General features: G+C 56.6%; 2 long non-coding RNA genes across 2 annotated transcripts; both read left to right on the top strand.

Annotated features, from left to right (window-relative positions):
* Positions 1 to 1,563: 1,563 nt before the first annotated feature.
* Positions 1,564 to 2,536, top strand: LOC137480374 (uncharacterized). The gene is made up of 3 exons (XR_011002854.1): positions 1,564 to 1,687; positions 1,827 to 1,945; positions 2,099 to 2,536. It is a non-coding gene; the product is annotated as an uncharacterized lncRNA (long non-coding RNA).
* A 6,577-nt stretch (positions 2,537 to 9,113) lies between these two features.
* On the top strand, positions 9,114 to 10,227 carry LOC137480373 (uncharacterized). Its single transcript, XR_011002853.1, has 3 exons — positions 9,114 to 9,378; positions 9,518 to 9,636; positions 9,790 to 10,227. It is a non-coding gene; the product is annotated as an uncharacterized lncRNA (long non-coding RNA).
* Positions 10,228 to 26,872: the final 16,645 nt, after the last annotated feature.

Below are 26,872 nucleotides of genomic sequence, written 5' to 3'. Positions count from 1 at the left end.
GCTCAGCCATGCCGTGGCTGGGAGCCTCCTTCCTCCCCAAGTGGGGCCCAGCTGGGCCGGGGGGCAGCTCCTGGGACACCCGTGCCCGCAATGGCCCCTGCTCTGCAAGGCCTCCGGCCCTGCCCATCAGCCAGGCAGGCAGGCAGGCAGGCAGGGACGGAGCAGCCCTTGGGGCCGATGCTGCTGCAGCCAAAGAGCCCCGCAGAGGTGCTCATGCCCGCTGCCATTGGCTCTGTCCCCTGCAGCCTGCGTGCTGTGTCACCGTGCAGAGGCCGACCCGGACATCTGCGGCGACCAACTGGAGAAGTGCGGGCTCTGTGCCCACGCGTTCTGCCTGGTGAGTGGCTCTGGGTGCTCCCTCCACCATTGCAACGGGCAATTCCTGCCTCTCTCTCCTCATCTGCTCGTCCCCTTTGCTGCAGTTCTTTGCCACTCTACTTTCTCGTCAAGAGAACCGTCGTGTCGGACTCGTGGGGTTTCTTCCTCGAGATATCCAAATTGCAGTCTGGCGGGCGGCACAAAAGGTGAGCGCCTGACAAGAGCAGGGAGATTTGTGCCAGGCGAGGTTTGCCAGAGCTGAGCCCAGACACTTGGAATGAAAGGCCTGCCCTTCCGGCCGGCTGGGGGACAAAGTCTGGCTCCCGGCAGCTGCACCGAGGCTCTGGCACAGGAGGCTCCTCCACCAGACGGCTCTGTGGGCTGAGACCCAGCAGTGGCCACATCCTACGCCCTGCCCGGAGCCGTGGGGCTGCCTGGGGAGGCCCCGAGGCTGCTGCTGATGGCGCTGCTTGGCTCTTTCCAGCGCTGCTGCGTCTGCGGCCAGAGCGGGGCAACCATCATGTGTTGCAAGGAGGACTGTGGCAGATGGTTCCACCTGCCCTGTGCCAAGGAGGGCGGCTGTGTCAATGTATACGTTACCCCATACAGGTACCTCCTCGCCCCTTCTGGCCACCCCTGTGGAACGGTGTTGCATTTCTCACTTTGCCCATCCATTTTCCTCCAGCTCCTTCTGCCCTGAGCACCGTCCAGAGCAGGACGTGGAGGCGACTCCAGAGCCGGGCACCGACTGCCCCATCTGCATGGAGCCTGTGGAGGATAGAAAGACCTTCCGAACCCTGGTGTGCCCAGCGTGCAAAAGGGCCTGGTTCCACAGGGACTGCATCCAGGTAGGAGCCATCCCCTCAGCCCCGGGCCACAGCAGGTGCCCAGCGGCACCAGGGCCTTGCTCACCCTGCTTCTGTTTGCCCTGCAGGGACAGGCCATGCGCGCTGGTCTTTTTTCCCTCCGCTGCCCCCTGTGCAGGGACACGGGAGAATTTCTTGTACAAATGTTCATCGTGGGGATCCGAATCCCTTTCAGGTTGGTGTCCTTCTGCCTGGCTCCCAGGACAGGAGGTGCAAGTGCTGTGCTGTGCCAGGCCCTGCCCCAGCAGTCCTGGCCCTGCCCTGTCCCGTGAGTCTGGGCTTCAACTTCACGCAGGACTTGGAAAAGCGCTGGAGAAAGAGCAGGGACAACCTGTACCTCCATGAGGGCACGACATCAGAAACTCATCAGCTTTCCCTTTCTCCATCAGACTGCCAACATGGGAGGACAACGACGCCTTTGCGGATCTAGGAGAGCGGCACAGCAGGTGCAATGCCAGGGACTGCCTTTACCCGGGAGGCAGGGAGGAGGCAGAGGAAGAGGGGTAAGTTGGGGAGCTGCACCTGAGGCTCTGCAGGGTACGTGTGTCACTTCAAGGGCTCAAGGGGGAAAGAAAGAGAAGAACGTGTCTGGACAATCCTGTGCTGTGGACACGTTGTCCATGAGCCCCTTTGCCTCCTCAGGCCCTGGGAACTGCTCCTGTGCTCCTCCTGCGCTGCTGAGGGCACCCACAGGCGCTGCTCTGGCCTGAGAAACCGCATACAGAGCTGGGAGTGTGACAGCTGTGCTGGTCTCGGAACGGGTATGAGGCAAAGCAGCCGGTGCCCCTGGGCTGGGGACAGTGCCCAGGCCGGGCTGGGCAGAGCCCCTCTGCTCCTGAAGGGCTGGGGGTTCTGCTCTGGCCTGGCTTGCCTCGGGCCTGGGTGGTCTTTGACATTCCTGCTTGGCCTTACAGCTTCCAGGGATGAGTCAGAGCTCAGTGGCCCCAGCCGGATCAGACAGTCAGGACTGGAGCCTGCTCATGGCTCCCCAGAATCTGAGGCCATCAGCCCCAGCTCCCGCACCCCGGTGCCATCGGGGCTGGATCCCCAGTCTTCCTCTGCAGAGCCCAGCGGCCGCAGCAGCCAGCAACACACAGCATGGCAGCAGTCTCTGCCGTCTTCCTCGCTGGCCACCAGCAGCCCCAGCACATCAAGGTCAACGTACAACAACTCCCCTGACTCTGGGGACAGGGTCCATTCCAGACGTGCTGGGCCCGGCCGCAGGCGAACCCGCTCTCGCCAGCCAGGTCGGGCCCCAGATGGACCCGTCCGATTGAGGAGTCGCCGTGACAGGAGCAGCAGGACAACAACAAGGGCTGAGAGGCCCAGGCGAAGGGAGACACCTTCACGGGCATCCCCCGGACGCAGCCGCGCCCGCCAGCAAGGTCGGGCCCTAAGTGCACCTGTCCGCCCCAGGAGTCGCCGTGACAGGAGCAGCAGGACAAGACCAAGGACTGAGACGCCCGGGCGAAGGCAGACATCGCCACGGGCATCCCCCGGACGCAGCCGCGCCCACCAGCAAGGTCAGGCCCAGAGCCCACCTGTCCAGTCCAGGAGTCGCCGTGACATGAGCCACAGGACAGCAGCAAGCGCTGAGAGGCCCAGGCGAAGGCAAACATCGCCACGGGCATGCCCCGGACGCAGCCGCGCCCGCCAGCAAGGCCGGGCCCTAAGTGCACCTGCCTGCCCCAGGAGTTGCCGTGGCAGGAGCAGGAGGACAGCAGCCAGCGCTGAGAGGCCCAGGCGCAGGGGGACGCCGTCAGGGATGTCCCGCAGGAGCAACCGCTCCCGCCAGCGACGTCGGGCCTCACCTGGGACCTCCAACAGCAGCACCTAGTGTCGTCTTTTCTTTCTGGTCCGTCTGTTCGCTGCCGGAAGTGAAGGTGAGAACGGTCCGTACAGGGACCTTGAGATTTGCAGGTCTGTGAGCAAACCGAATTCGCTCTTGGCATTTCTACTGGCAGGAAAGTAGTCTTATGCTAAATACCTTGATTTCTGTCTCACCATGTATTAAGTGAAAAGTCACTTAAATGATGTGGCTAATTAAAAAGGACTCTTGTTCCTGCCTTTAGACTCCAACCTCAGATGCTTCCGCACTGCTTTCTCTTGAAAGTGAAGCACTCCTTGATGGGCTTGGATAGGGTTAGGGAGACATTCAGAGCAAGGTGGCTCTTAGGGAAGCTCTCTTGGAAAAGGATGTGTGCTGTCTTGCTATCCTTGAGCAATCTCATTCAGTAAAGCCAAAAGGAAGAAGAGAGAAGAGAGTGACACACTGCCTCAAGCGCCTGAAGAAATCGATCACTATATTGCTGCTGATTTCAAAGACTTGCTTGGACCTTGAAAGAACAAACCAGAAAAGACAGTGGAAATATCCTGGGACAAAGAGGATGCGCAGGACTCTGCCCCCGATGACCATTTGGGACCTTTGCCTGAGAATTAACTCAGGCCCTCGAGAAGAGCCTGCAACTTCGTAACTCCCCGGGAACAAAAGCGTTTTAGTGTGCCGGTGTGGATAACATCACGTGGTGTTGTCCAGTCAGCTAAACCACGACATCTTTGTCTGTTACAGGAGCAGCTACTTAACTCTATGTAAAGAATGTATTTAAGAGAAAGAGTGAATTTAGAGACCTCTCCTCATAGCGGATCCAGAACCTTCTCCGAAGAATTTGTTAGATTTTCATTATTTTCCGGAACACCGAAGGAAGCAGACGGGTACCAGATAGAAAATACGAGGAAACCAATAAACCTTTTACTGCTTAGAAGCGTGTCACTTTTGTTCCTCGAAGAAGTTGCCAAAGAATGTTACTTTCAAAATCCCTTCAACGATCTAACAGGAAAAAATATTGGCAAACCCTGTTAGGCAGTGTTTCCGAGCTGGGGCTGATGGTCTTGGGTGCTGGGGAGCCACGGGAAGGCTCCAGTCCTGACTGTCCGGCCAGGCTGAGGCCATTGAGCTCCGGCTCATGCCTGGCAGCTGTAAGGGCAAGCGGGAATGCCAAAGGCTCTCATGGACCCAGGCCAGGCCGGAACAGAGCAGAGCCCCCAGCCCTCCAGGAGCGGACGGGCTCTGCCAAGCCCGGCCTGGGCACTGCCCCCAGCCCAGGGACACGCGGGTGCTCTGCCCGAGAGCCGTGCCCAGAGCAGCAGAGCTGTCACGCCCCAGCTGGTTCTGGTCAGAGTGAGAAGCCAGCAGCGGCCGTGGGTGCCCTGGGCAGCACAGGAGCTGTTGCCAGGGCCTGGGGAAGCACAGGAGTCAGCCTCTGCACGGCGACACAGCACGCAGGCTGCAGGGGACAGAGCCAATGGCAGCGGGCATGAGCACCTCTGCGGGGCTCTTTGGCTGCAGCAGCATCGGCCCCAAGGGCTGCTCCGTCCCTGCCTGCCTGCCTGCCTGCCTGGCTGATGGGCAGGGCCGGAGGCCTTGCAGAGCAGGGGCCATTGCGGGCACGGGTGTCCCAGGAGCTGCCCCCCGGCCCAGCTGGGCCCCACTTGGGGAGGAAGGAGGCTCCCAGCCACGGCATGGCTGAGCAGCTCCTGCCTCCCCCTGCCTCTGCCCTGGGCCCCACATCGCCTGCCACAAGCGTCCCTGGGCCAGGCTGTGGGAGGGCGGCTTTGCCCTCACCTGGCTGCCGGGCACCAGGGCCCTCCTGCTTGCTGTCGCGCATGGCAGCTGTCGGCGGGGAGTCCCTGTCCAGAAATGCCACAGTCTCCTCCAGGTGCTGGTCCTCTCTCTCTGTGGGAGAAAGAGGAGTGTGGAGAGTTTGCAGAACAGGCCCAGGGCCACGAGGGCACTGCTCCCTGCTCAGCCCCGCGTGAGCCCTGCTCCCGTCCGCCTTCTCCTGCCGTCGTCGCCTCGAGGAACACCGCAGACGGCTCCGCTTGTTCCTCCGCCGATTCTGGGAATGGTGAGGCAGGTGAGCCTGCAGCACAGGCCCAGAGCCCCGAGGTGTGGGGTTCCTCTGGTCGCTGGGCAGCAGCGTCCCTGCCCTGCCTTCTCCTCCCGTTGTCAGGTCGCACTGAGCCACGGCCTGAGCCCAGCGTTGCCTTTTGGGGCCAAAGGAAATCTCTGCTCCTGCCTCTGGCACAGGGCATTCTGCCAGCAGGTCAGGGAAGGTGGTACCCCCCGAGAGAGGCGTGAGCAGTGGAGGAAAGCCAGCATCTCTCCAGTCTTCCAAAAGGGCACTAAGAAGGAGCCAGGAAACTGCAGGCCCATCGGCCTCAGCTCCATCCCCAGAAAGGTGACAGAATATCTCCTCTTGGATGTCATCTCTAAGCGTGTGGAATAGCAGGAAGAGAAAACTGGATGGGCTTAGCAGCTGTTCTGCAGGGCAAACAACTGAGTTCGCAGAAGAAGAAATTCATAAAATACGGGTTTATCCATGGCAAGGACGCAAACAAGGCCGTCCGCATGGAAACTGGAAAACACGTCAGGGTTACTTGTAGTTAGAGGACACGTGCCTTAGTCGGCAGCGTACGTGCCTTAATAATTTGTGGTAAGCTCTTGCCAATGAATTATTGACGTTAAATGCTTTGCACCAATAGAATACAATAAGCTATTGCTTTGCCCATTGAATAGGATGAGCTGTTTTGATGTAACTAGTGGCTTAGGATCACACTTTTTTAGGGGTATAAAACTTGAGAACAACTTGTAATAAAGAAGAAGCCGTTGTTGTCACTGCACAGGTGTATGTGTATGTCTCGTGTCCATCTCTACTGCGACAGAAAACCATGCTTGGCCAATCTCATAGCCACCTCTGCTGCACTGACTGGCTGGGTTTGTGAGGGGAGAGCAGTGGCTGTTGTCAGCCGGGACTCCAGCAAGGCTTTGTTCCGGCCTCCCTTATCACGGTCATGGGGCAGCTCAGGGACAGTGGCGTGGAGAAGTGGGCAGTGGAGCTCCAAACCCAGACAGCTGCGAGCTCAGGGGGCCGTGCTGGGGCCACTCTTGTTTGCCTTATTCCCCAGCGACCTGGCAGAAGGGACGGAGCGCTCCCTCAGCACGTTTGCGGATGGGACAGAAGCGGGAGCAGGGGCTGGTGAACCACACGGCTGTGCTGCCTTTCAGTGCGGCCTGGACAGGCTTGAGAGTTGAGCAGAGAGGGGCCTCGTGAAGTTGCACAGGGGAAAGCCTCTAGAAGAGCTTGAAGCTTTGTAATTACCAGGCAGCAGAAGTTTTCTAGTATAGAGGAGTGTATAACGTCATCTTGTGATGTCCAGTCAGGGAAACCACTGCATCTCTTTATGTTAGAGGAGCAGTTTCTTGTAGGTATGTAAAGAAAGCCTTTGAGAAAAACACTGACTTCAGAAACTTCCTCTAATATTATGTTGGATTTCCATGATTTTCTGGAATGCCAGGCCAAGCGTAAGGATTCCAAAAGGAAAGTGAAAGCAAATTAATAAATCTACTTGTAGAGGTCAGAAGCATTTCCCGTTTGTTCCTCGAAGAAGTTGCCAATGTTACTTTTGAAATCCTTTCAAAGATCTAATAGGAAAAAGCATTGGCCCCAAGTGTTAGCCTGTGTTTCTGAAGAGGAATATGCTTTTTGTGTCAATTCAATGTTTGTAGCAGGGTTTGGTTTTTTTTTTTTTTTCGTGTGTGTGCTTTGAATGTGAGTCTTTGCAGGACTTTGAATAATTCGATCATATACCCAAGACAACATTTTACTGTGTCCTGCTGTCCAGTGCTGAACAGGGTTGAGACAGAGCAGGTAGCTCTGTGTCTGTATGAAACTTGCAGGAGCAGCACCAGGAGCAGCAGCAGAGCAGTGCCCGATGGTTGCCTCGGGGCCTGGCATTTGACCCTGCACTTGCTGCAGGAGTCCCTGCCTGGTTCCCTGCTGACCAAACCTTCGCAGCCATCCCAGAACCTGGGTTCCCAAGGGGGCCGCCTCAAGTGGTTGCCAGGCACCTGAGGCCATGGCTGCCCAATGTTGGCTGCACGATGCTGATGTCAGCGTGGCCATTGTGACCCGTGCGACCAAGGCCACAAGAGGCAACGCTGGGCTCAGGCCGTGGCTCAGTGCGACCTGACAACGCGAGGAGAAGGCAGGGCAGGGACGCTGCTGCCCAGCGACCAGAGGAACCCCACACCTCGGGGCTCTGGGCCTGTGCTGCAGGCTCACCTGCCTCTCCCTTCCCAGAATCGGCGGAGGAACAAGCGGAGCCGTCTGCGGTGTTCCTCGAGGCGACGACGGCAGGAGAAGGCGGACGGGAGCAGGGCTCACGCGGGGCTGAGCAGGGAGCAGTGCCCTCGTGGCCCTGGGCCTGTTCTGCAAACTCCCCACACTCCTCTTTTTCCCACAGAGAGAGAGGACCAGCACCTGGAGGAGACTGTGGCAGTTCTGGACAGGGACTCCCCGCTGACAGCTGCCATGCGTGACAGCAAGCAGGAGGGCCCTGGTGCCCGGCAGCCAGGTGAGGGCAAAGCCGCCCTCCCACAGCCTGGCCCAGGGACGCTTGTGGCAGGCGATGTGGGGCCCAGGGCAGAGGCAGGGCGAGGCGGGAGCTGCTCAGCCATGCCGTGGCTGGGAGCCTCCTTCCTCCCCAAGTGGGGCCCAGCTGGGCCGGGGGGCAGCTCCTGGGACACCCGTGCCCGCAATGGCCCCTGCTCTGCAAGGCCTCCGGCCCTGCCCATCAGCCAGGCAGGCAGGCAGGCAGGCAGGGACGGAGCAGCCCTTGGGGCCGATGCTGCTGCAGCCAAAGAGCCCCGCAGAGGTGCTCATGCCCGCTGCCATTGGCTCTGTCCCCTGCAGCCTGCGTGCTGTGTCACCGTGCAGAGGCCGACCCGGACATCTGCGGCGACCAACTGGAGAAGTGCGGGCTCTGTGCCCACGCGTTCTGCCTGGTGAGTGGCTCTGGGTGCTCCCTCCACCATTGCAACGGGCAATTCCTGCCTCTCTCTCCTCATCTGCTCGTCCCCTTTGCTGCAGTTCTTTGCCACTCTACTTTCTCGTCAAGAGAACCGTCGTGTCGGACTCATGGGGTTTCTTCCTCGAGATATCCAAATTGCAGTCTGGCGGGCGGCACAAAAGGTGAGCGCCTGACAAGAGCAGGGAGATTTGTGCCAGGCGAGGTTTGCCAGAGCTGAGCCCAGACACTTGGAATGAAAGGCCTGCCCTTCCGGCCGGCTGGGGGACAAAGTCTGGCTCCCGGCAGCTGCACCGAGGCTCTGGCACAGGAGGCTCCTCCACCAGACGGCTCTGTGGGCTGAGACCCAGCAGTGGCCACATCCTACGCCCTGCCCGGAGCCGTGGGGCTGCCTGGGGAGGCCCCGAGGCTGCTGCTGATGGCGCTGCTTGGCTCTTTCCAGCGCTGCTGCGTCTGTGGCCAGAGCGGGGCAACCATCATGTGTTGCAAGGAGGACTGTGGCAGATGGTTCCACCTGCCCTGTGCCAAGGAGGGCGGCTGTGTCAATGTATACGTTACCCCATACAGGTACCTCCTCGCCCCTTCTGGCCACCCCTGTGGAACGGTGTTGCATTTCTCACTTTGCCCATCCATTTTCCTCCAGCTCCTTCTGCCCTGAGCACCGTCCAGAGCAGGACGTGGAGGCGACTCCAGAGCCGGGCACCGACTGCCCCATCTGCATGGAGCCTGTGGAGGATAGAAAGACCTTCCGAACCCTGGTGTGCCCAGCGTGCAAAAGGGCCTGGTTCCACAGGGACTGCATCCAGGTAGGAGCCATCCCCTCAGCCCCGGGCCACAGCAGGTGCCCAGCGGCACCAGGGCCTTGCTCACCCTGCTTCTGTTTGCCCTGCAGGGACAGGCCATGCGCGCTGGTCTTTTTTCCCTCCGCTGCCCCCTGTGCAGGGACACGGGAGAATTTCTTGTACAAATGTTCATCGTGGGGATCCGAATCCCTTTCAGGTTGGTGTCCTTCTGCCTGGCTCCCAGGACAGGAGGTGCAAGTGCTGTGCTGTGCCAGGCCCTGCCCCAGCAGTCCTGGCCCTGCCCTGTCCCGTGAGTCTGGGCTTCAACTTCACGCAGGACTTGGAAAAGCGCTGGAGAAAGAGCAGGGACAACCTGTACCTCCATGAGGGCACGACATCAGAAACTCATCAGCTTTTCCTTTCTCCATCAGACTGCCAACATGGGAGGACAACGACGCCTTTGCGGATCTAGGAGAGCGGCACAGCAGGTGCAATGCCAGGGACTGCCTTTACCCGGGAGGCAGGGAGGAGGCAGAGGAAGAGGGGTAAGTTGGGGAGCTGCACCTGAGGCTCTGCAGGGTACGTGTGTCACTTCAAGGGCTCAAGGGGGAAAGAAAGAGAAGAACGTGTCTGGACAATCCTGTGCTGTGGACACGTTGTCCATGAGCCCCTTTGCCTCCTCAGGCCCTGGGAACTGCTCCTGTGCTCCTCCTGCGCTGCTGAGGGCACCCACAGGCGCTGCTCTGGCCTGAGAAACCGCATACAGAGCTGGGAGTGTGACAGCTGTGCTGGTCTCGGAACGGGTATGAGGCAAAGCAGCCGGTGCCCCTGGGCTGGGGACAGTGCCCAGGCCGGGCTGGGCAGAGCCCCTCTGCTCCTGAAGGGCTGGGGGTTCTGCTCTGGCCTGGCTTGCCTCGGGCCTGGGTGGTCTTTGACATTCCTGCTTGGCCTTACAGCTTCCAGGGATGAGTCAGAGCTCAGTGGCCCCAGCCGGATCAGACAGTCAGGACTGGAGCCTGCTCATGGCTCCCCAGAATCTGAGGCCATCAGCCCCAGCTCCCGCACCCCGGTGCCATCGGGGCTGGATCCCCAGTCTTCCTCTGCAGAGCCCAGCGGCCGCAGCAGCCAGCAACACACAGCATGGCAGCAGTCTCTGCCGTCTTCCTCGCTGGCCACCAGCAGCCCCAGCACATCAAGGTCAACGTACAACAACTCCCCTGACTCTGGGGACAGGGTCCATTCCAGACGTGCTGGGCCCGGCCGCAGGCGAACCCGCTCTCGCCAGCCAGGTCGGGCCCCAGATGGACCCGTCCGATTGAGGAGTCGCCGTGACAGGAGCAGCAGGACAACAACAAGGGCTGAGAGGCCCAGGCGAAGGGAGACACCTTCACGGGCATCCCCCGGACGCAGCCGCGCCCGCCAGCAAGGTCGGGCCCTAAGTGCACCTGTCCGCCCCAGGAGTCGCCGTGACAGGAGCAGCAGGACAAGACCAAGGACTGAGACGCCCGGGCGAAGGCAGACATCGCCACGGGCATCCCCCGGACGCAGCCGCGCCCACCAGCAAGGTCAGGCCCAGAGCCCACCTGTCCAGTCCAGGAGTCGCCGTGACATGAGCCACAGGACAGCAGCAAGCGCTGAGAGGCCCAGGCGAAGGCAAACATCGCCACGGGCATGCCCCGGACGCAGCCGCGCCCGCCAGCAAGGCCGGGCCCTAAGTGCACCTGCCTGCCCCAGGAGTCGCCGTGGCAGGAGCAGGAGGACAGCAGCCAGCGCTGAGAGGCCCAGGCGCAGGGGGACGCCGTCAGGGATGTCCCGCTGGAGCAACCGCTCCCGCCAGCGACGTCGGGCCTCACCTGGGACCTCCAACAGCAGCACCTAGTGTCGTCTTTTCTTTCTGGTCCGTCTGTTCGCTGCCGGAAGTGAAGGTGAGAATGGTCCGTACAGGGACCTTGAGATTTGCAGGTCTGTGAGCAAACCGAATTCGCTCTTGGCATTTCTACTGGCAGGAAAGTAGTCTTATGCTAAATACCTTGATTTCTGTCTCACCATGTATTAAGTGAAAAGTCACTTAAATGATGTGGCTAATTAAAAAGGACTCTTGTTCCTGCCTTTAGACTCCAACCTCAGATGCTTCCGCACTGCTTTCTCTTGAAAGTGAAGCACTCCTTGATGGGCTTGGATAGGGTTAGGGAGACATTCAGAGCAAGGTGGCTCTTAGGGAAGCTCTCTTGGAAAAGGATGTGTGCTGTCTTGCTATCCTTGAGCAATCTCATTCAGTAAAGCCAAAAGGAAGAAGAGAGAAGAGAGTGACACACTGCCTCAAGCGCCTGAAGAAATCGATCACTATATTGCTGCTGATTTCAAAGACTTGCTTGGACCTTGAAAGAACAAACCAGAAAAGACAGTGGAAATATCCTGGGACAAAGAGGATGCGCAGGACTCTGCCCCCGATGACCATTTGGGACCTTTGCCTGAGAATTAACTCAGGCCCTCGAGAAGAGCCTGCAACTTCGTAACTCCCCGGGAACAAAAGCGTTTTAGTGTGCCGGTGTGGATAACATCACGTGGTGTTGTCCAGTCAGCTAAACCACGACATCTTTGTCTGTTACAGGAGCAGCTACTTAACTCTATGTAAAGAATGTATTTAAGAGAAAGAGTGAATTTAGAGACCTCTCCTCATAGCGGATCCAGAACCTTCTCCGAAGAATTTGTTAGATTTTCATTATTTTCCGGAACACCGAAGAAAGCAGACGGGTACCAGATAGAAAATACGAGGAAACAAATAAACCTTTTACTGCTTAGAAGCGTGTCACTTTTGTTCCTCGAAGAAGTTGCCAAAGAATGTTACTTTCAAAATCCCTTCAACGATCTAACAGGAAAAAATATTGGCAAACCCTGTTAGGCAGTGTTTCCGAGCTGGGGCTGATGGTCTTGGGTGCTGGGGAGCCACGGGAAGGCTCCAGTCCTGACTGTCCGGCCAGGCTGAGGCCATTGAGCTCCGGCTCATGCCTGGCAGCTGTAAGGGCAAGCGGGAATGCCAAAGGCTCTCATGGACCCAGGCCAGGCCGGAACAGAGCAGAGCCCCCAGCCCTCCAGGAGCGGACGGGCTCTGCCAAGCCCGGCCTGGGCACTGCCCCCAGCCCAGGGACACGCGGGTGCTCTGCCCGAGAGCCGGGCCCAGAGCAGCAGAGCTGTCACGCCCCAGCTGGTTCTGGTCAGAGTGAGAAGCCAGCAGCGGCCGTGGGTGCCCTGGGCAGCACAGGAGCTGTTGCCAGGGCCTGGGGAAGCACAGGAGTCAGCCTCTGCACGGCGACACAGCACGCAGGCTGCAGGGGACAGAGCCAATGGCAGCGGGCATGAGCACCTCTGCGGGGCTCTTTGGCTGCAGCAGCATCGGCCCCAAGGGCTGCTCCGTCCCTGCCTGCCTGCCTGCCTGCCTGGCTGATGGGCAGGGCCGGAGGCCTTGCAGAGCAGGGGCCATTGCGGGCACGGGTGTCCCAGGAGCTGCCCCCCGGCCCAGCTGGGCCCCACTTGGGGAGGAAGGAGGCTCCCAGCCACGGCATGGCTGAGCAGCCACAAGCGTCCCTGGGCCAGGCTGTGGGAGGGCGGCTTTGCCCTCACCTGGCTGCCGGGCACCAGGGCCCTCCTGCTTGCTGTCGCGCATGGCAGCTGTCGGCGGGGAGTCCCTGTCCAGAACTGCCACAGTCTCCTCCAGGTGCTGGTCCTCTCTCTCTGTGGGAGAAAGAGGAGTGTGGGGAGTTTGCAGAACACGCCCAGGGCCACGAGGGCACTGCTCCCTGCTCAGCCCCGCGTGAGCCCTGCTCCCGTCCGCCTTCTCCTGCCGTCGTCGCCTCGAGGAACACCGCAGACGGCTCCGCTTCTTCCTCCGCCGATTCGGAGAAGGGAGAGGCAGGTGAGCCTGCAGCACAGGCCCAGAGCCCCGAGGTGAAGGTCAGATTGAAATCTGCATGGATTTCCACGTACAGTAAGTGGAGAAGATGGTGCAGTCTGCTGTTGTTGCTTTGGTTTTTACCCTAGAACAGAACGTGTTGGTACGAATTTGCCGGCTTGTTGTATTTTGCAACAGCCTGCTACTAAAAAATTGCCTGTCCAGGAAACCTGCACAGATGTGTGAAAAACGCGGTTCACTTTCCTGGTAAACGTAGCAGTTTAATAAAGGACAATAGGATATAAAATTAAGCAAAATTTAACGGCCGGTTGCTTGGCATTCAGCCAAGAGCGCACCCGGCTCTTTCGGAGACCCCCTCTACATAGCTTTTCTTTGCATCAGCCTATTGTATAAGCAATTCTGCGTATTTAAACCTTCCCCCAAACTAGTTTAGATGTTCCAAGGAGTGTTTAGCCTGGCTCCTCCTCGGGTCCACCCTTTTAGAGCATGCACATGGTTTGGCTGTGGTTTTAGTCTGCTCTTATTACCGTCTTCCGCCTGGGCTTTGGTCCATGCTTTCTACAGACGGTAGGTGCTGACAGTTGGCATGTCAGTAGCAGGGGTCTTCATCATACGTTCACTGGATGTTATCCCAAGCAAGCAGGCAGTTCAATTACCACAGGCGTAACTATATCCGCTATTTCACTACTCTAAGCTAACTTTATAGCAGAAATAAAATATATATCTTTATAGCAACGTTGCTTTAACATTATACATATAGCATCCACTTTCATATTGGTGAAAAGCCAGTACTTTAATATGTACGTGTAACAGATGGATTAGGGATCAGCACCTGTTGGCAAAATGATGACTTCTTTTACTAAGTACTTACAGATATTCTCAGAACAGTCAGAGAGAAAAGGAGAGAGATTTCTACCAGGCTAAGCCTGGGGAAAAGTCCAAGAGGCATGTAAACTAGCCACTATCTCTCTTCTGTTCATCTTGTTTATAGGCATCTTCTACCACGGTGTGCTACTCATAGTGCACCAGTGGTGTGGAAGGTTTTCACTCTGAGACCAGCCATACCTCACCTTAGCGATCCTGGTTATAAAAGAGGAACGCTAGCTGTTAATGAAGTTCGGATCATTCTTTGCCTTCTGAACTAGGAGTCATTTTCATTGCCGTCCCTGCCTCAACAGCGACAAGTACTTACTACAGAACTAGGACAGAAGGGAGGACTTCTTTTACCAACTCATGGCTTCCCTGGAATCTAAGCCCTCAGCTCCCTTGATGTGGAGTACTGGAGGGAACACTGTACCAAATCTCATCATTAAATTGGTAGCACCGGACAAAGGAATGCCCGACTGCTTTTTAAGAGTTTAACATACTTGCAAAACGATGAAGGTGACCCTTTTCAATGGCAAAACCTTTAGTAGGTTTTTTCAGCATCATGTTTCTCCTGATACACTTATGAGAATAATGTGAAGATTAGGATTCAATATGTTTTCAGCCATCCCTTTCACGCCTATTATCTTTTGACACGCCTTCATTTTGCTTTCAATTCTACAGCTTCCCTCTGGTGTTTTAAATCAGGCGCAATATTTTGCTACTTCGTGGTGCCACTCTCTCCATCTACTGAAGAGGGCCAAGCAATGCCGGGCTGTCAGCAGGCCCCATCCGTCGCTCCTGTTGGCCGCCCCGGGGCAGGAGCGGCCCCGGCCGTGCCATGGCAGCGCTTCCCTCGGGTCTCGGCACTGCCGGCCCGGCTCTGCCGAGCGGCCCCGGCCGTACCACGGCAGCGCTTCCCTCGGGTCTCGGCACTGCCGGCCCGGCTCTGCCGGGGGGCTGGGGCAGTGCCACGGCGCACGGCAGCTCTGGCCCTGCAGCCTCGGCCAGCAGCAAGATCTGCGCGCTGGGACCCCGCAGCGGCCACCCGCTTCTCCCAGAGCCCGAGGAGCGTCCGCACGCTCCCAACAGCGCGGCGGGAATGCGCTGAGGGAGCCGCGCGCGCTCGGCTCCGGGCGGCAGCCGCCCCGCCCCTCACCCCCGCCCCCCCTTCCCGCCCTCCGGCCCCGCCGCGCGGCGCCAGCGCTGTCATGGCGGCTCTCGCCCACAAGGCCGCGCCCTGAGCCCGGCAATGGTGCCGGGAACGTTCTGGAAGTCTGGAAGGCGCGGGCGGGGACCCGTTGCAAACTGTGCGAGAGGTCCCATTTCCTGAAAAAAGCATGTCCTGTAATGCTTCAGCTTTGCACACGTCCAAGCCTGATCAACAAGAAGAGACATTTAACCTGTGACACACATAGCAGCCTGCAAGCTCGAAGGCCAGGTGTTAGAAAAAGCAAAGTACTTGTTGCTAGAATTGTCTTTTAAGACTCAGGGCTGGGCACGTTTCATTGATCTCAGACCCCGAGGGAAGTTGACAAAGCTTGGGAAGAAGGATGCCTGCTGGTAGTGGACACAAGGGATCCAGAATTTAGGGGCCATAAGGCCACCTGCTAGAACTGCCGAGATAAGGAAAACACTCCTAAAGTCAACTCGGCAAATATGCTGAAATCAGCTCCAGCTGGGTAAAAAAGTGTGATGGTTGCAGGCAACGGGACTTTGGCACCCAAATGATCCTGGGCCTGACCATGGGATGGTTCTGGTCACCAGAACACACAAAAAGTCGGCGCAGTGCAAGCTCTGGGCATTGTGCTTCAAGAACCAGGCTGAAAAAGCTGGTGAGACTGTGCTGCATTCTTGTGTGGTATCGACCCCTTCTCTCTCCTTCTTCTCAAAATCTATTGTAAGCCTGACTAAAAAACCCTAGTTAGAGCCACGCTCACTGCCTTATTCTCTCTCAAAACTTGCAGCAGACTTAGAGGTTTGGTACCTTACAGAGCGGATGTGAGGCCCTGGAGCTGGAGGGACAGACAAGTGATGAAGTGGGCAAAAGTCCTTCTGGAAGAGAGGGGGCACAGAGTACCGGTAGGACAGGCAACACCATGGGACGTGGCCTCCTCTGTTCCAAAGGAAGGCAGGGTCCTGGCAGGCCTTCCCGAAAGCGTCTCAAAGGAAGAGGATTTTTTAGTAGCAGGCTGTTGCAAAATACAACAAGCCGGCAAATTCGTACCAGCACGTTCTGTTCTAGGGTAAAAACCAAAGCAACCACAGCAGACTGCACCATCTTCTCCACTTATCCTACTAGGAAATCCATGCAGATTTCAATCTGACCTTCACCTCGGGGCTCTGGGCCTGTGCTGCAGGCTCACCTGCCTCTCCCTTCCCAGAATCAGCGGAGGAACAGCCAGAGCAGACAGCGGTGTTCCTCGAGGCGACGACGGGAGGAGAAGGCGGACAGGAGCAGGGCTCACGCGGGGCTGAGCAGGGAGCAGTGCCCTCGTGGCCCTGGGCCTGTTCTGCAAACTCCCCACACTCCTCTTTCTCCCACAGAGAGAGAGGACCAGCACCTGGAGGAGACTGTGGCATTTCTGGACAGGGACTCCCCGCCGACAGCTGCCATGCGCGACAGCAAGCAGGAGGGCCCTGGTGCCCGGCAGCCAGGTGAGGGCAAAGCCGCCCTCCCACAGCCTGGCCCAGGGACGCTTGTGGCAGGCGATGTGGGGCCCAGGGCAGAGGCAGGGGGAGGCAGGAGCTGCTCAGCCATGCCGTGGCTGGGAGCCTCCTTCCTCCCCAAGTGGGGCCCAGCTGGGCCGGGGGGCAGCTCCTGGGACACCCGTGCCCGCAATGGCCCCTGCTCTGCAAGGCCTCCGGCCCTGCCCATCAGCCAGGCAGGCAGGCAGGCAGGCAGGGACAGAGCAGCCCTTGGGGCCGATGCTGCTGCAGCCAAAGAGCCCCGCAGAGGTGCTCATGCCCGCTGCCATTGGCTCTGTCCCCTGCAGCCTGCGTGCTGTGTCGCCGTGCAGAGGCTGACTCCTGTGCTTCCCCAGGCCCTGGCAACAGCTCCTGTGCTGCCCAGGGCACCCACGGCCGCTGCTGGCTTCTCACTCTGACCAGAACCAGCTGGGGCGTGACAGCTCTGCTGCTCTGGGCCCGGCTCTCGGGCAGAGCACCCGCGTGTCCCTGGGCTGGGGGCAGTGCCCAGGCCGGGCTTGGCAGAGCCCGTCTGCTCCTGGAGGGCTGGGGGCACTGCTCTGGTCCTGCCTGGCCCGGGTCCAGAGGGCCTGTGGAAGAAAGAAAGCCGCCATGGAGCAGGGCTGAGGCTGTCGCTTCACAGGGAAACCCACCATGGAGCGGGGCTGGGGCTGTCACCCTCAGGGAAACCCACCATGGAGCGGGGCTGGGGCTGTCACCCTCAGTGAAACCCACCATGGAGCGGGGCTGAGGCTGTCCCCCTCAGGGAAACCCACCATGGAGCGGGGCTGGGGCTGTAACCACTCAGGGAAACCCACCATGGAGCGGGGCTGGGGCTGTAACCGCTCAGGGAAACCCACCATGGAGCGGGGCTGGGGCTGTAACCGCTCAGGGAAACCCACCATGGCAGCCACCTCCAGAGGCTTTGATGTACTTGTTTCTTGGTTGAATGCCCATCAAAGACCAATCTAGCATCTTTGCAAAGGAGCATGACATGCAAGGCCATTTAAAATTGAGTCTGAACTAATTATCGAGCCTAATTAACAAAGATAAAGCCCGGGGCCGCTCCTGCCCCGGGGCGGCCAGCAGGAGCGACGACTGGGACCTGCTGACAGCCCGGCATTGCTTGGCCCTCTTCAGTAGATGGAGAGAGTGGCACCACGAAGTAGCAAAATATTGCGCCTGATTTAAAACACCAGAGGGAAGCTGTAGAATTGAAAGCAAAATGAAGGCGTGTCAAAAGATAATAGGCGTGAAAGGGATGGCTGAAAACATATTGAATCCTAATCTTCACATTATTCTCATAAGTGTATCAGGAGAAACATGATGCTGAAAAAACCTACTAAAGGTTTTGCCATTGAAAAGGGTCACCTTCATCGTTTTGCAAGTATGTTAAACTCTTAAAAAGCAGTCGGGCATTCCTTTGTCCGGTGCTACCAATTTAATGATGAGATTTGGTACAGTGTTCCCTCCAGTACTCCACATCAAGGGAGCTGAGGGCTTAGATTCCAGGGAAGCCATGAGTTGGTAAAAGAAGTCCTCCCTTCTGTCCTAGTTCTGTAGTAAGTACTTGTCGCTGTTGAGGCAGGGACGGCAATGAAAATGACTCCTAGTTCAGAAGGCAAAGAATGATCCGAACTTCATTAACAGCTAGCGTTCCTCTTTTATAACCAGGATCGCTAAGGTGAGGTATGGCTGGTCTCAGAGTGAAAACCTTCCACACCACTGGTGCACTATGAGTAGCACACCGTGGTAGAAGATGCCTATAAACAAGATGAACAGAAGAGAGACAGTGGCTAGTTTACATGCCTCTTGGACTTTTCCCCAGGCTTAGCCTGGTAGAAATCTCTCTCCTTTTCTCTCTGACTGTTCTGAGAATATCTGTAAGTACTTAGTAAAAGAAGTCATCATTTTGCCAACAGGTGCTGATCCCTAATCCATCTGTTACACGTACATATTAAAGTACTGGCTTTTCACCAATATGAAAGTGGATGCTATATGTATAATGTTAAAGCAACGTTGCTATAAAGATATATATTTTATTTCTGCTATAAAATTAGCTTAGAGTAGTGAAATAGCGGATATAGTTACGCCTGTGGTAATTGAACTGCCTGCTTGCTTGGGATAACATCCAGTGACCGTATGATGAAGACCCCTGCTACTGACATGCCAACTGTCAGCACCTACCGTCTGTAGAAAGCATGGACCAAAGCCCAGGCGGAAGACGGTAATAAGAGCAGACTAAAACCACAGCCAAACCATGTGCATGCTCTAAAAGGGTGGACCCGAGGAGGAGCCAGGCTAAACACTCCTTGGAACATCTAAACTAGTTTGGGGGAAGGTTTAAATACGCAGAATTGCTTATACAATAGGCTGATGCAAAGAAAAGCTATGTAGAGGGGGTCTCCGAAAGAGCCGGGTGCGCTCTTGGCTGAATGCCAAGCAACCGGCCGTTAAATTTTGCTTAATTTTATATCCTATTGTCCTTTATTAAACTGCTACGTTTACCAGGAAAGTGAACCGCGTTTTTCACACATCTGTGCAGGTTTCCTGGATAGGCAATTTTTTAGTAGCAGGCTGTTGCAAAATACAACAAGCCGGCAAATTCGTACCAACACGTTCTGTTCTAGGGTAAAAACCAAAGCAACCACAGCAGACTGCACCATCTTCTCCACTTATCCTACTAGGAAATCCATGCAGATTTCAATCTGACCTTCACCTCGGGGCTCTGGGCCTGTGCTGCAGGCTCACCTGCCTCTCCCTTCCCAGAATCAGCGGAGGAACAGCCAGAGCAGACAGCGGTGTTCCTCGAGGCGACGACGGGAGGAGAAGGCGGACAGGAGCAGGGCTCACGCGGGGCTGAGCAGGGAGCAGTGCCCTCGTGGCCCTGGGCCTGTTCTGCAAACTCCCCACACTCCTCTTTCTCCCACAGAGAGAGAGGACCAGCACCTGGAGGAGACTGTGGCAGTTCTGGACAGGGACTCCCCGCCGACAGCTGCCATGCGCGACAGCAAGCAGGAGGGCCCTGGTGCCCGGCAGCCAGGTGAGGGCAAAGCCGCCCTCCCACAGCCTGGCCCAGGGACGCTTGTGGCTGCTCAGCCATGCCGTGGCTGGGAGCCTCCTTCCTCCCCAAGTGGGGCCCAGCTGGGCCGGGGGGCAGCTCCTGGGACACCCGTGCCTGCAATGGCCCCTGCTCTGCAAGGCCTCCGGCCCTGCCCATCAGCCAGGCAGGCAGGCAGGCAGGCAGGGACAGAGCAGCCCTTGGGGCCGATGCTGCTGCAGCCAAAGAGCCCCGCAGAGGTGCTCATGCCCGCTGCCATTGGCTCTGTCCCCTGCAGCCTGCGTGCTGTGTCGCCGTGCAGAGGCTGACTCCTGTGCTTCCCCAGGCCCTGGCAACAGCTCCTGTGCTGCCCAGGGCACCCACGGCCGCTGCTGGCTTCTCACTCTGACTAGAACCAGCTGGGGCGTGACAGCTCTGCTGCTCTGGGCCCGGCTCTCGGGCAGAGCACCCGCGTGTCCCTGGGCTGGGGGCAGTGTCCAGGCCGGGCTTGGCAGAGCCCGTCTGCTCCTGGAGGGCTGGGGGCACTGCTCTGGTCCTGCCTGGCCCGGGTCTGGGGGGCCTTTGGAAGAAAGAAAGACGCCATGGAGCAGGGCTGAGGCTGTCGCTCCACAGGGAAACCCACCATGGCGCGGGGCTGGGGCTGTAACTGCTCAGGGAAACCCACCATGGAGCGGGGCTGGGGCTGTCCCCCTCAGGGAAACCCACCATGGAGCGGGGCTGGGGCTGTAACCACTCAGGGAAACCCACCATGGAGCGGGGCTGGGGCTGTAACCGCTCAGGGAAACCCACCATGGAGCGGGGCTGGGGCTGTAACCGCTCAGGGAAACCTGCCATGGCAGCCACCTCCAGAGGCTTTGATGTACTTGTTTCTTGGTTGAATGCCCATCAAAGACCAATCTAGCATCTTTGCAAAGGAGCATGACATGCAAGGCCATTTAAAATTGAGTCTGAACTAATTATCGAGCCTAATTAACAAAGATAAAGCCCGGGGCCGCTCCTGCCCCGGGGCGGCCAGCAGGAGCGACGACTGGGACCTGCTGACAGCCCGGCATTGCTTGGCCCTCTTCAGTAGATCGAGAGAGTGGCACCACGAAGTAGCAAAATATTGCGCCTGATTTAAAACACCAGAGGGAAGCTGTAGAATTGAAAGCAAAATGAAGGCGTGTCAAAAGATAATAGGCGTGAAAGGGATGGCTGAAAACATATTGAATCCTAATCTTCACATTATTCTCATAAGTGTATCAGGAGAAACATGATGCTGAAAAAACCTACTAAAGGTTTTGCCATTGAAAAGGGTCACCTTCATCGTTTTGCAAGTATGTTAAACTCTTAAAAAGCAGTCGGGCATTCCTTTGTCCGGTGCTACCAATTTAATGATGAGATTTGGTACAGTGTTCCCTCCAGTACTCCACATCAAGGGAGCTGAGGGCTTAGATTCCAGGGAAGCCATGAGTTGGTAAAAGAAGTCCTCCCTTCTGTCCTAGTTCTGTAGTAAGTACTTGTCGCTGTTGAGGCAGGGACGGCAATGAAAATGACTCCTAGTTCAGAAGGCAAAGAATGATCCGAACTTCATTAACAGCTAGCGTTCCTCTTTTATAACCAGGATCGCTAAGGTGAGGTATGGCTGGTCTCAGAGTGAAAACCTTCCACACCACTGGTGCACTATGAGTAGCACACCGTGGTAGAAGATGCCTATAAACAAGATGAACAGAAGAGAGACAGTGGCTAGTTTACATGCCTCTTGGACTTTTCCCCAGGCTTAGCCTGGTAGAAATCTCTCTCCTTTTCTCTCTGACTGTTCTGAGAATATCTGTAAGTACTTAGTAAAAGAAGTCATCATTTTGCCAACAGGTGCTGATCCCTAATCCATCTGTTACACGTACATATTAAAGTACTGGCTTTTCACCAATATGAAAGTGGATGCTATATGTATAATGTTAAAGCAACGTTGCTATAAAGATATATATTTTATTTCTGCTATAAAATTAGCTTAGAGTAGTGAAATAGCGGATATAGTTACGCCTGTGGTAACTGAACTGCCTGCTTGCTTGGGATAACATCCAGTGAACGTATGATGAAGACCCCTGCTACTGACATGCCAACTGTCAGCACCTACCGTCTGTAGAAAGCATGGACCAAAGCCCAGGCGGAAGACGGTAATAAGAGCAGACTAAAACCACAGCCAAACCATGTGCATGCTCTAAAAGGGTGGACCCGAGGAGGAGCCAGGCTAAACACTCCTTGGAACATCTAAACTAGCTTGGGGGAAGGTTTAAATACGCAGAATTGCTTATACGATAGGCTGATGCAAAGAAAAGCTATGTAGAGGGGGTCTCCGAAAGAGCCGGGTGCGCTCTTGGCTGAATGCCAAGCAACCGGCCGTTAAATTTTGCTTAATTTTATATCCTATTGTCCTTTATTAAACTGCTACGTTTACCAGGAAAGTGAACCGCGTTTTTCACACATCTGTGCAGGTTTCCTGGACAGGCAATTTTTTAGTAGCAGGCTGTTGCAAAATACAACAAGCCGGCAAATTCGTACCAACACGTTCTGTTCTAGGGTAAAAACCAAAGCAACCACAGCAGACTGCACCATCTTCTCCACTTATCCTACTAGGAAATCCATGCAGATTTCAATCTGACCTTCACCTCGGGGCTCTGGGCCTGTGCTGCAGGCTCACCTGCCTCTCCCTTCCCAGAATCAGCGGAGGAACAGCCAGAGCAGACAGCGGTGTTCCTCGAGGCGACGACGGGAGGAGAAGGCGGACAGGAGCAGGGCTCACGCGGGGCTGAGCAGGGAGCAGTGCCCTCGTGGCCCTGGGCCTGTTCTGCAAACTCCCCACACTCCTCTTTCTCCCACAGAGAGAGAGGACCAGCACCTGGAGGAGACTGTGGCATTTCTGGACAGGGACTCCCCGCCGACAGCTGCCATGCGCGACAGCAAGCAGGAGGGCCCTGGTGCCCGGCAGCCAGGTGAGGGCAAAGCCGCCCTCCCACAGCCTGGCCCAGGGACGCTTGTGGCAGGCGATGTGGGGCCCAGGGCAGAGGCAGGGGGAGGCAGGAGCTGCTCAGCCATGCCGTGGCTGGGAGCCTCCTTCCTCCCCAAGTGGGGCCCAGCTGGGCCGGGGGGCAGCTCCTGGGACACCCGTGCCCGCAATGGCCCCTGCTCTGCAAGGCCTCCGGCCCTGCCCATCAGCCAGGCAGGCAGGCAGGCAGGCAGGGACGGAGCAGCCCTTGGGGCCGATGCTGCTGCAGCCAAAGAGCCCCGCAGAGGTGCTCATGCCCGCTGCCATTGGCTCTGTCCCCTGCAGCCTGCGTGCTGTGTCGCCGTGCTGAGGCTGACTCCTGTGCTTCCCCAGGCCCTGTCAACAGCTCCTGTGCTGCCCAGGGCACCCACGGCCGCTGCTGGCTTCTCACTCTGACCAGAACCAGCTGGGGCGTGACAGCTCTGCTGCTCTGGGCACGGCTCTCGGGCAGAGCACCCGCGTGTCCCTGGGCTGGGGGCAGTGCCCAGGCTGGGCTTGGCAGAGCCCGTCCGCTCCTGGAGGGCTGGGGGCTCTGCTCTGGTCCCACCTGGCCCCGGTCCAGAGGGCCTTTGGCATTCCCGCTTGCCCTTACAGCCGCCAGGCATGAGCCAGAGCTCAATGGCCCCAGCCTGGCCGGACAGTCAGGACTGGAGCCTTCCCGTGGCTCCCCAGCACCCAAGACCATCAGCCCCAGCTCGGAAACACTGCCTAACAGGGTTTGCCAATATTTTTTCCTGTTAGATCGTTGAAGGGATTTTGAAAGTAACATTCTTTGGCAACTTCTTCGAGGAACAAAAGTGACACGCTTCTAAGCAGTAAAAGGTTTATTGGTTTCCTCGTATTTTCTATCTGGTACCCGTCTGCTTCCTTCGGTGTTCCGGAAAATAATGAAAATCTAACAAGTTCTTCGGAGAAGGTTCTGGATCCGCTATGAGGAGAGGTCTCTAAATTCACTCTTTCTCTTAAATACATTCTTTACATAGAGTTAAGTAGCTGCTCCTGTAACAGACAAAGATGTCGTGGTTTACCTGACCGGAGAACACCACTTGGTGTTATCCACACCGGCACACTAAAACGCTTTTGTTCCTGGGGACTTACAAAGTTGCAGGCTCTTCTCGAGGGCCTGAATTAATTCTGCATGCCCGTTCATGCCAGCATTCCTTCCCCCTGCTGAGCTTTCACCTGGCATTCCCATGGAACAGATCTTAGATACTCACCTCAAGCAATAATCTCCATCTGTCTTCCCAGTCCTCTTTTTCTTCACTGAGCTCTGCTGATCTGCAAAATAACGTTGGGCCCTCTGCACAAAACAAAGAACCAATTAACAGGCTTAACCACTTCTGATAGTGCTGCTGCTTCTAACAGTCATGGACAACACAGCAATAATGTTCTTCAGAAATCAATTCTTCACATCCTTCCTGTTCTCTTGCCCCCCACCAGACGTTGGCTCCAACAGAAATGTTCCCTACCGCAGCCTGGTGTACGAAGGACCAGGAAAGGCAGCAGCAGTTTTCCTCAGCGTGCTGCAATCTAAATTGCAGTGAAATAGCAGCTGTTTCGTTAGAAGCTCAGCACCAGGATCGCCCATCTTCTCCCAGAATTGAGGCCTGCTGAGGACCGAGCTCTCCATTGTAACACACCCTGTCAATCAGACGGGCTGGAAGATTGCTGGGCACTAACTGCATGAACACAGCAATACATTTCAGCAGCGTTACCGAATCAGTCTCGAGAAACGCGCATCATTTAAGCCTGTCTTAAGACTCTATTCTACAAAACATGTAACAAGCAATTGTTTTGCTGGCCTTTGCAATTTTGGGGGACTCTGTATGTTTCCTTTGGTTGTTGCTTTCTTAGTTTCTAAATACAAAATTCACTGGATTCGGAAGAGAAAACCCCAGGTTCATCAGGACCAAGAACCCCAGGGACATATGTGGCTGACAGGAACACTCAACATTCCTAATGGTAACACCAGAAAGACAGGGAAAAGTTAAAGATGATACAAATACCTGAAAGGATCCAAAATATCTAGGTAAACTGTCAAGTGCCTAATGTTTTGGTAAGTTCTAAAAGTCCAGATTCCTATTAGGCAATTATCTGAAAGAAAAGAAAGCCAGAAATCTGCTTGGCCTTTATTTTACCAGGACTTTCTCACGGGATTCTACCACAACTTTGACCGCAAGTAAGGATGCCAAATTTTGACTAGAAAACATTCATAAGCAGGCAGCATTTTTCCTCCTCACGGAATTCCAGGAACAGTTAAAAAAAAATACAAAAGGCGCTGAAGACATTCTGTCGTACCTCTTAAGCGTTCATCATCTTTGGAGAAGAAGAAAACTCTAGCACTTTCTGTGCGTGGTAAAGAAAGAAACCTAGACAAGTACAAAGGGATTTTAGCACCCTAAATTGGCCTATCAAATTCCATGAACACAACTTAAAACTGTACCGCTTCAGAGAAATGGTATACATTGAAAAGCTTTATTCCCTAGTAATCAAGGAAAGCCTTCTATTAAAAAAAACCAAAACGCTTCTTAAAGGAAAATTGACTGTGTCTTTGGCTTTTGGCCAAACTCAGTTTGGAGTTGGTCAAACCAAAACGACCCAGTTAATTGCTTGTGCTCAACGTCTCTCTTTTCATATTCAACTTCACATCAAGTGGGCTGCTGGGAATTTTGACTCTGGGCAGCACAAATGGTTTTCCAAGATGACTTTCATTGCTCAGGGGTGTGCAGTGCCAGTTTCCCATTTCCTGAGTGCTGCTATTAATATTCCCACAGCATCCAACTACTACAGCCAAGTAGACAACAAGTAGAAACAGAACTTGCATTTCTTGGTCCTTCTCAATTTCTCACATCTCAGGCTCATCATCACCCTCAGAACTGCTGTCTTGGAAACGTGGATCCTCTTGCTATGTGACTTTACCGGCGTTATTGTTCCAAGGACGTACGGCTCTGCAATAAGAGCACCAAAAAAGAAACAAAGCCAAAACCAGATTATCCCCTCCACTAGGTGCTGCTGTTGGAGGCCCCAGTTGAGGCCCGACGTGGCTGGCGGGAGCGGTTGCTCCTGCGGGACATCCCTGACGGCGTCCCCCTGCGCCTGGGCCTCTCAGCGCTTGCTGCTGTCCTGTGGCTCATGTCACGGCGACTCCTGGACCGGACAGGTGGACTCTGGGCCTGACCTTGCTGGTGGGCGCGGCTGCGTCCGGGGGATGCCCGTGGCGATGTCTGCCTTCGCCCGGGCGTCTCAGTCCTTGGTCTTGTCCTGCTGCTCCTGTCACGGCGACTCCTGGGGCGGACAGGTGCACTTAGGGCCCGACCTTGCTGGCGGGCGCGGCTGCGTCCGGGGGATGCCCGTGAAGGTGTCTCCCTTCGCCTGGGCCTCTAAGCCCTTGTCGTTGTCCTGCTGCTCCTGTCACGGCGACTCCTCAATCGGACGGGTCCATCTGGGGCCCGACCTGGCTGGCGAGAGCGGGTTCGCCTGCGGCCGGGCCCAGCACGTCTGGAATGGACCCTGTCCCCAGAGTCAGGGGAGTTGTTGTACGTTGACCTTGATGTGCTGGGGCTGCTGGTGGCCAGCGAGGAAGACGGCAGAGACTGCTGCCATGCTGTGTGTTGCTGGCTGCTGCGGCCACTGGGCTCTGCAGAGGAAGACTGGGGATCCAGCCCCGATGGCACCGGGGTGCAGGAGCTGGGGCTGATGGCCTCAGATTCTGGGGAGCCATGAGCAGGCTCCAGTCCTGACTGTCTGATCCAGCTGGGGCCACTGAGCTCTGACTCATCCCTGGAAGCTGTAAGGCCAAGCAGGAATGTCAAAGACCACCCAGGCCCGAGGCAAGCCAGGCCAGAGCAGAACCCCCAGCCCTTCAGGAGCAGAGGGGCTCTGCCCAGCCCGGCCTGGGCACTGTCCCCAGCCCAGGGGCACCGGCTGCTTTGCCTCATACCCGTTCCAAGACCAGCACAGCTGTCACACTCCCAGCTCTGTATGCGGTTTCTCAGGCCAGAGCAGCGCCTGTGGGTGCCCTCAGCAGCGCAGGAGGAGCACAGGAGCAGTTCCCAGGGCCTGAGGAGGCAAAGGGGCTCATGGACAACGTGTCCACAGCACAGGATTGTCCAGACACGTTCTTCTCTTTCTTTCCCCTTTGAGCCCTTGAAGTGACACACGTACCCTGCAGAGCCTCAGGTGCAGCTCCCCAGACTCACGGGACAGGGCAGGGCCAGGACTGCTGGGGCAGGGCCTGGCACAGCACAGCACTTGCACCTCCTGTCCTGGGAGCCAGGCAGAAGGACACCAACCTGAAAGGAATTCGGATCCCCACGATGAACATTTGTACAAGAAATTCTTCCGTGTCCCTGCCCAGGGGGCAGCGGAGGGAAAAAAGACCAGCGCGCATGGCCTGTCCCTGCAGGGCAAACAGAAGCAGGGTGAGCAAGGCCCTGGTGCCGCTGGGCACCTGCTGTGGCCCGGGGCTGAGGGGATGGCTCCTACCTGGAT

The sequence above is a fragment of the Anomalospiza imberbis genome, chromosome 11 (assembly GCF_031753505.1).
Source record: "Anomalospiza imberbis isolate Cuckoo-Finch-1a 21T00152 chromosome 11, ASM3175350v1, whole genome shotgun sequence".
Lineage (NCBI taxonomy): Eukaryota > Metazoa > Chordata > Aves > Passeriformes > Viduidae > Anomalospiza > Anomalospiza imberbis.
Note: the sequence above shows the minus strand (reverse complement) of the source record. Positions and strands in the feature narration are given on the sequence as shown.